The sequence below is a fragment of the Balaenoptera ricei genome, chromosome 5, assembly GCF_028023285.1.
Source record: "Balaenoptera ricei isolate mBalRic1 chromosome 5, mBalRic1.hap2, whole genome shotgun sequence".
Classification (NCBI taxonomy): Eukaryota; Metazoa; Chordata; class Mammalia; order Artiodactyla; family Balaenopteridae; genus Balaenoptera; species Balaenoptera ricei.
In genome coordinates, this window is record NC_082643.1 from 112,144,921 (window position 1) to 112,152,796 (window position 7,876).

Genomic DNA, 7,876 nt, shown 5'->3' on the forward strand with positions numbered 1-7,876 from the left:
AACTGTAAGATAATATATTTGTGTTGTTTCAAGCCACTAAATTTTGCTAATTTATTACAGTAGCCAGAGAAAACGAACACAGGCAGTTCCGTTTCTTTCTTTCCAACACTTTCAACTTTTTATTTTCTGATTGCATTGGCTGAGACTTTCAATACAATGTTTAATAGCAGAAGTGATATTAAATATCCATTTCTTGGTTTTGATTTTAAAGGGAATGTTTCTAATATTTTGCTGTTAAGAAAGATGTTTGTAGATTGTGGTGATTTTTTTTGTTTGTTCTTTTTTGTTTTTTTTGGCCACCCGGCATGGCTTGCAGGATCTTAGTTCCCCAACCAGGGATTGAACCCCGGCCCTCGGCAGTGAAGGTGCAGAGTCCTAACCACTGGACTGCCAGGGAATTCCCAATAAAGTGTTTTTTTTTTTTTTAAAAAAGAAAGATGTAGACTTCCCTGGTGGCCCAGTGGTCAAGACTTCGTGCTTGCAATGCAGGGGGTGTGGGTTCCATCCCTGGTTGGGGAACTAAGATCCCACATGCTGCGTGGCATGGCTAAAAAAAAAAAAGTAAAAAAGAAAGATGTTTGCTCTAGGTTTTTAATATATTCATCCCTATATCAGGTTAAGGAATTTGATTCTATTTCAATTTTTATCAGGAATACCTATTGATTTTTATCAACTGCTATATTTCAGCCTCTTCATTCTTGTGTTGTATATTTCCTTTCAGCCCCACCTTTTGTTGTATCGAGAGCATAACATAATTAGGCTTTTTCCCCTTTCTTGTATTTTTGGGAAGGGTGATGAGTCAGGGAGGAAAGAGCTCTTTTAAAATCAATGAGTCAGGGACTTCCCTGGTGACACAGTGGTTAAGAATCCACCTGCCACTGCAGGGGACACGGGTTCAAACTCTGGTCCGGGAAGATCCCACATGCGGCGGAGCAACTAAGCCCGTGTGCCACAACTACTGAGCCTGCACTCTAGAGCCCATGAGCCACAACTACTGAAGCCCGCGGGCCTAGAGCCTGTGCTGTGCAACAAGAGAAGCCTGCGCACCACAACGAAGAGTAGCCCCCGCTCGCCACAACTAGAGAAAGCCCGCGTGCAGCAATGAAGACCCAACGCAGCCAAAAATAAATAAATAAATAATAAAATTTTAAAAAGTAAAAAATAAATAAAATAAATGAGTCCTTTAGGCCTGGAAGTAGAAAAGACATCTTTACTGTTGTGGCATTCTCAGAGCAGCACTAAAATTTTTAGATGAATTAAAAAAGAGAAGTGAGAGCTAATTATGACAGTATGTTGTAGACACTAAATTATGGGCCGTAAGTTTAGAGTAGCAATAGTGCAAAATATATGGCTAAAGCCATCTAAAGATAAATTCTCTTGTCCAACATTTTTACCCAGTTTTTCCATTATCACTTGCCTTTGTTTATGTTTGTTTTTACTGATATTTTATGAAAGGGAGATAGAATAGTCTAGGAAACTCCACAGTTATTCAACACCATATGGCTAGGATATTTGATATTTTGTTCATATACCCATCATTTCAGCCACAGGTGGAGTCAACAACTCTTTCTTCCACAGTCTGAAAATGTCAGTGTGCCTATCTGCTCAATCTGCGACTTGATATACAGGCTCAATATAAACGCGGCTCACCTGCTTTTCTTATTCTCATATTCCAACCTCCCCTTCCATTTGCAAGTACAAACTCATAATTTAACCAGAAAAATTGTTTCTGGTTGACTGCCTATTATGTGCTCTGCTGAAACACATTTCCCACATGGGACGTTATTACTCTTGGATTTTGCCATTGCCTTGAATGATGGATTTGAGTCGACACTCAAATCAAGTTCCTATTCAAGCAAAGAAGTGAATCCTAGTACATTTTAGAGTGGAGATGTGAGAGGGGATTGAGGACAGCAATGAAGATGAAAAAGAGGAATGGAAAGGTGAGCCAAAGAGTGAGGTGTTACCAACGAGGACATCTTTGAATACAGTCACTCCTTGGAGCAGCTCCTGTGATAGGAATGTTGACTGAGCAACAAGACACAAGGCACGCCGACTGCCTGCATGCCTGGGCCCTGGCAGGTGTTGATTTAGATCAAATAATGCTCTAGAACAGCATTTTCCAAGCTGTGTTCTATGGAGACTGTATCCTTTATCTTTTTCATGGACATTCCAGTACATATTCTTTTATTTTATTTTATTTTATTTATTTATTTTTGGCTGTGTTGGGTCTTCATTGCTGTGTGTGGGCTTTCTGTAGTTGCGGAGAGCGGGGGCTGCTCTTCATTGCCGTGTGCGGGCTTCTCATTGCGGTGGCTTCTCTTGCTGTGGAGCATGGGCTCTAGGCACGTGGGCTTCAGTAGTTGTGGTGCACGGGTTTAGTTGCTCCGCATGTGGGATCTTCCTGGACCAGGGATCGAACCTGTGTCCCCTGCAATGGCAGGCGGATTCTTAACCACTGTGCCACCAGGGAAGTCCATATTCTTATATTTAATGATTTTATTTGTGGACTACCCATTATTATTTCATAGGACATTGTTTTCTAGAGAACACTACTTGGTCCAAAAGAAATGAGGAATAGCTCCCCCAAGTCTTTTTTGCTTTTGCTATTTGATGTTGATATTGATATGATATTGATGTTGCAAGAGAACAGAAAAGAACATGCCTATAGAATTATGTTATCATGTCTGAGTCAATGAAACAGTCATGTGATTTTTGACAAGAATTGTAAGCTCACTCTTGCATATTTTCATGCACAGTTGCTCATATTATCCTTGGATGGCTTGTTCCGTATCCCTTTGGGTTATTGCTTTCATTCACTTGTTTATTTAACAAATATTTAATGAGTGCCAACTCTTTGCCAGGCATTGTGCTGGACATTCAGGACTTAAGAGCAAACAACACAGACATCCCTCTCTGTGGAGCAGTCCCGTGAAAAAGTGCTGTGAGAAATGATATCCAAGATGCAAAGGGAGCACAGAGGTAGCAAAGTCTAAATTGAGACATAAAGGATAGGTAGGAGTTAGGGAGGTAAAGTGGGGTTTTGGGTGAAGAAGGGATGAGAAAGTGACAGACTGGGGCTCTGCCAGTGACAGAGAAGACCCTGCTGAAGAACTGAAAAACAAGGGCAGGTTGTCTAGATAAAGTGCAGGGGACAGACTGATGAGAGGCTGGGCCAGAGAAATAGCTATGGACTGAGTAAGAAGGAGCTTGTAAACCAAAATGAGGAATTTGAAATTTATCCTGAGAGAAATGAAGAGCTTCAGTGTAAAAAGTTTTAAGAAGGGAAAGATCATTCTGGCTATAGCGAAGGGCAAAACCAACTTTGTGAGAGCTGCTACTATAGTGATCCAGTCAAGAGATACAAGTTACCTGGCCTTAGATTGTCGCCATGGAAACGCTATGAGGATGGTAAGTCTAATGTATATTGAGCCAGTAGAATTAGCTGGTCATAGACAGTGATTGAGGATGATGAGGTAGAGGGTTGAGTATCATGGGTAAGTTTTGTTTTTGCCAGCTGCGTGAGTGGTGATACCATTCTCTGAGATATAGGGCACGGGAGGGAGAACACGGTCGGGGGACAGAGGGCAAGTTTAGTTCTGCACACGCTGAGTTGGAGGTGCCTGCTGTACATCCAAAATTATGTAGTTGCAACAAAAACTGAAGCTTGGAGATCTGGAAATATTGGTGGCAACTTAATTCATAGGACTTTAGGCGGTCACTGAGGAGACCATCTAATTTGGTGGAGCGGTAGGGGCAGAGCTTAACAGTGGACTGAGGAATGCATGGGAGGTGAAGAAGTGGGTGTGGTCAGTATATAATTAGTTTCCTGGAAGCTCGTCTTTGAAGGCAAGGCAGGAAAGAGAGAAGGCAGTAGCTGAAGGGGTACCCAGCACTGAGGAAAAGCTTTCATGAAAACGAAAGGTATGCAAATATTTAAAAATCCCTTTAGGGCATAGTCGGAAGAAAAGAAGTTGACATAACAGAACAAGATCCCCAGAAGCCTGGGGTGAAAGTAGGGCATTTGGGCAGAGGTTAGACTTAAGGGGGAAGAGCGACATCATTTTCTATTGTACTAGAAAGGAAGGAAGAAATCAAGGATGTAGATGCGGGTACATTTTCAGTCTTGGTTGGAGGGATTTGAGGGAATCTGTTCTGTGGATTTCTTTTCTTCTCTGAATGCAAGATCAGCTACTGAGAGTGAGAGAGGTGAAGATAAAAGGAGAGTGGGAAAAGTTTGACATCTTAGCTAAGGAAACACAGAAAGACTGTTAGTTGTTGGGAGTCAATAAATGCACAGGTGAATCTGAAGACTCTGAATTTATGGCGGGACCAATCTGTACCATTATGTGAGTTTCTCCTGTGGTGCTGGGTGGAGTAGACCAGGTAAAGATGCAGAGAAGGTGGACAGATGGATTATTATAGTATTTGGCTTTTTCCAAATGGACAAATGGAAGAACAATGGGATAACAGACTTATTGGCATTGGTGTAGATGAGAATTTGAACCGTGTAACCTAAGTTGGAGAGGAGAGGAAGTGGAGTTGTGTGGGACCTGATAGGAAAGATGCTAAGAGAGCAAAGGGAATGGAAATCATTATAAGGTTCAAGAACAAGTATAGTGGGAGTTACTGGGTGTGAAGTTCTGGCAAAATAGGGAGAGGGCTCAGAATGAGATGTTTCAATATATTATTCCAGAGTTGGAGCAGTTCCAGGGGTTGACAAAATCAGTGTGTGAGGGGAGTAGGTGCCAGAATTGGACGGTGTAAAAAGTCATTAGAAACAAGGTCTGAGAAGGTAACGTACTAAGGTGTTGTTTGCATTGCCCATGTTGATGTTTAAGTCACCTGTGATGGCAGCACTTAGGGTGAAGAAAATTAGCATAAGCCAGAGGCCAAAGTCTTCAGTGAATGAGGGAGAATGACTGGGAGGCCAGGAGATGATTGCCGAGGAAGGGAAAAGTGTGGTAATAACCAAATAATATGAGCCTCAAAGAAGTAGGGCTTTGTAGAATACGGGTGGAGAATTAATTGTCTGGAACCAGCAATGGAGGGGCAATGTGCATGCTCAACTTTCTCCCCATCCTTAAGGTATGTGAGGGCTGTTGGAGAATTAGCAGTTTCCACTTGAGAGAGTTGCCCAAGGGTGAGCTCAGAGTTTTAATTAACAGTGATGATGAAAGAAAATTCCCCAGAGAGATTCACAATAAAAGGAAGGTTGCCATCAGTATATGAATGCCACAAACATTCCATTAAGATAGACTAGACCAGCAGTGTTTCTCAAAGAGTGGACCCTGGACCAAATGCATTATCACCAATGAGGAGGCTGTGAGAAACATAAATTCTCAAGTCCTACCTCAGACCTACTGAATCAGAAACTCAGGGGGTGGGGCCCAGCAATGTGCTTTTTTCAGAAACTCCAGTTGATTCTGATGAATGATGGAGTTTGAGAATTCCTGGACTTGATCTAGCTTCCTAATATATAAAGGGGCAATGAAAAGCTAGGAAACACACATTGAGAGAAAGAAGATTTTCAGTAGGTAAATATTTGATGTTTAAATGGATGACAGCACCACGTGCGGTGCACAAAGGTGCAGATAGTCCCAAACAAAATCATGGTTTTCAGTTGTCTTTGGCCTGAACCTCCCATCACGATGTGTTTTCTGCTGTTTGCTCCTATTCTCCATAGGGGTAGCTCAAATTCTCTCTACTTTCTATAAACTTTTAATCCTCTCTGGCCACCTCTTAGATGACATTGCCCCCTATTTCATATAAAACATATTCTTAATTTAGATTTGAAAGAGGTCGTAACACATTTTCCTTTAAGAATTACCTAGAATGCTAGGAACTAGCTGTGTGGGTTGCTTTATCCATTATGTAGATTAACAAAATTGGTAGTCCAAGTGGGTTTTGTTGTTGTTGTAACTTCTGTCACTCATTTATTCATTTAAAAATATTTACTGGGAACCTGTGAATTGAGTTCATCCTTGGTTCATCATCTAGCAGAGGAGGTAGATAAACATACAATTATCAACAACTGGATAAGTGGTATAGCAGTGACACGTAAAAGCAATTACTGGAGCATAGAAGACAGAGAATCTAAGCTTGGCAGGAAATGGTGTTTCGGAAATTGACGCATGGGTTAGGTCTTGAAAGAGCAAGAATGCTTTTTTTTTTGGACAGGAAAGTAGGATTTATGGGTGGGCGTGAGTAAGGAGAGGACAGCGCCAAGGCTCTCGTGAGTGCAGGGCCCGCCATTGGTCCAGGGGCCACGATTAGGGATGTATTTGATCCCACAGCCATCCGGGATGAACCGCTTTTCTGCCACCATGTTTTCAAATTCACCCGCATTAAACTTAGTAAATCCCCACTTCTTGGAGATGCCGATCTTCTGGCGGCCAGGGAACTTGAACTTGGCCCTGCCGAGGGCCTCAATCACATGCTCCTTTATTCAAAGCTTGGTATGGATGAACATTATGACTTGGCCAGTGTGGACCCTGGCCACTGTGCCCTGGGGCTTTCCAAAGGCACCGCGCATACCTGTCTGGAGCCTAGACTGGGGACAGCATGACAGTCATGAAGGTCCACTGGAAAGGGCTCTCCCCAAGGTCCCTTAGGGCAACCCGCACAGGCAACAGGCTGCATGCACTACCGAGGAGGCTGCTGTTCATAACCGTTGCACACCAGGCCCCCATGGGGAAAAGAGCACCTTCGGCTTAACTGGCTGCAAAAAAAGAGAGCAAGAATTCTTTAGGTGAATGGTGGGGATGGGGATGGAGACTGTTTCAGGCCTAGGAAGCAGCCAAAGGGACCCTCAAATAGTTTAACATGGGAAAACCTTTGGGTAAGTGTTGCTGACCAGCAAGCAGTGATGCTATAAAGCTAGACAGAGTGGGATCACAAAGGCCTTTGTACTTTATACCAAAATAAGTATCTGCATGATAATGGGGGACTGCGGAGGATTGTAAGCAGGGGAATGGCATGGTTAATTTCCCTGCAGAACTGCTTTCAGTGAAGTTGGTTTTGGCACACGCACTTGGCTTATAATGAGGAACATTATGAAAACCTGCTGTAATGTTCATTGTAGGAGTGCCCTAAACGACAGTGCCCACTCTAAGAAATCTCACGTAAGACACTTCTTATCCATCAGCTTTGATTCTTTTGAGGAAGTAGTATGTTTTCACTTTACGGATGATGTAAACGTGTAAACTTATTTCTTTTTTTGTTATGGACACCGAGAAGCTGAGAGCCATACAATTTTAAGTCTTACATCTTTTCATTACAGCTTTCTTTGTGGCCTTGAAATTTGTTTAAGTATGGTTTTCTTGGTTATTTTTAAGTGTATTTAATTTCTTTATAAGTGTTTGTTTAATGTGCCTCAAATGCTATATGAAATGAAATGGGATGATAAATTCATAAATAAATAAGACACGGCCATGTTTGCTTTCTCTGAATCATCAGAGTCATATCGAGTATGAGGTGGAGGGGAGGTGGTTATTAGAGGCAGGTAGGCCAGCTCAAAGGCTCTTCTAAAAGTCCGAGAGAGAGCTGGGGGGATCCTAGGCCGAGGCAATGGTAATGGATGAGGAGAAGGGAGGTGGATCTCAGAGATATTTAGGAGGTAGAATTGAAAGGATTTGGTAATTAGATGCTGTACGTATGAAGGAATGGGTGGGTGATGAGAGGCAGGTGGTGTCCAGAATGATTCTGACTTTTCTATCATGTTTGCTTGACTGCAAGGTGGGGGATGGTATGTTCACTGTCATATGGAAGTTTGTAAGAGAACCGGGTGTAAAAATGATGAGCTACCTGTGGACATACAGATAGATGTGCCTGTAACAGCTGGTCTGGAAGGTAGGAGAAAATCTGCAATACAGAT

At 42.4% G+C, this 7,876-nt stretch overlaps 1 non-coding gene across 1 annotated transcript; it reads right to left on the reverse strand.

Moving 5' to 3' along the window:
- Positions 1-6,592: 6,592 nt before the first annotated feature.
- Positions 6,593-6,727, reverse strand: LOC132366785 (small nucleolar RNA SNORA70). Its single transcript, XR_009503513.1, has one exon. It is a non-coding gene; the product is annotated as a small nucleolar RNA SNORA70 (small nucleolar RNA).
- Between the last annotated feature and the right edge of the window lie 1,149 nt (positions 6,728-7,876).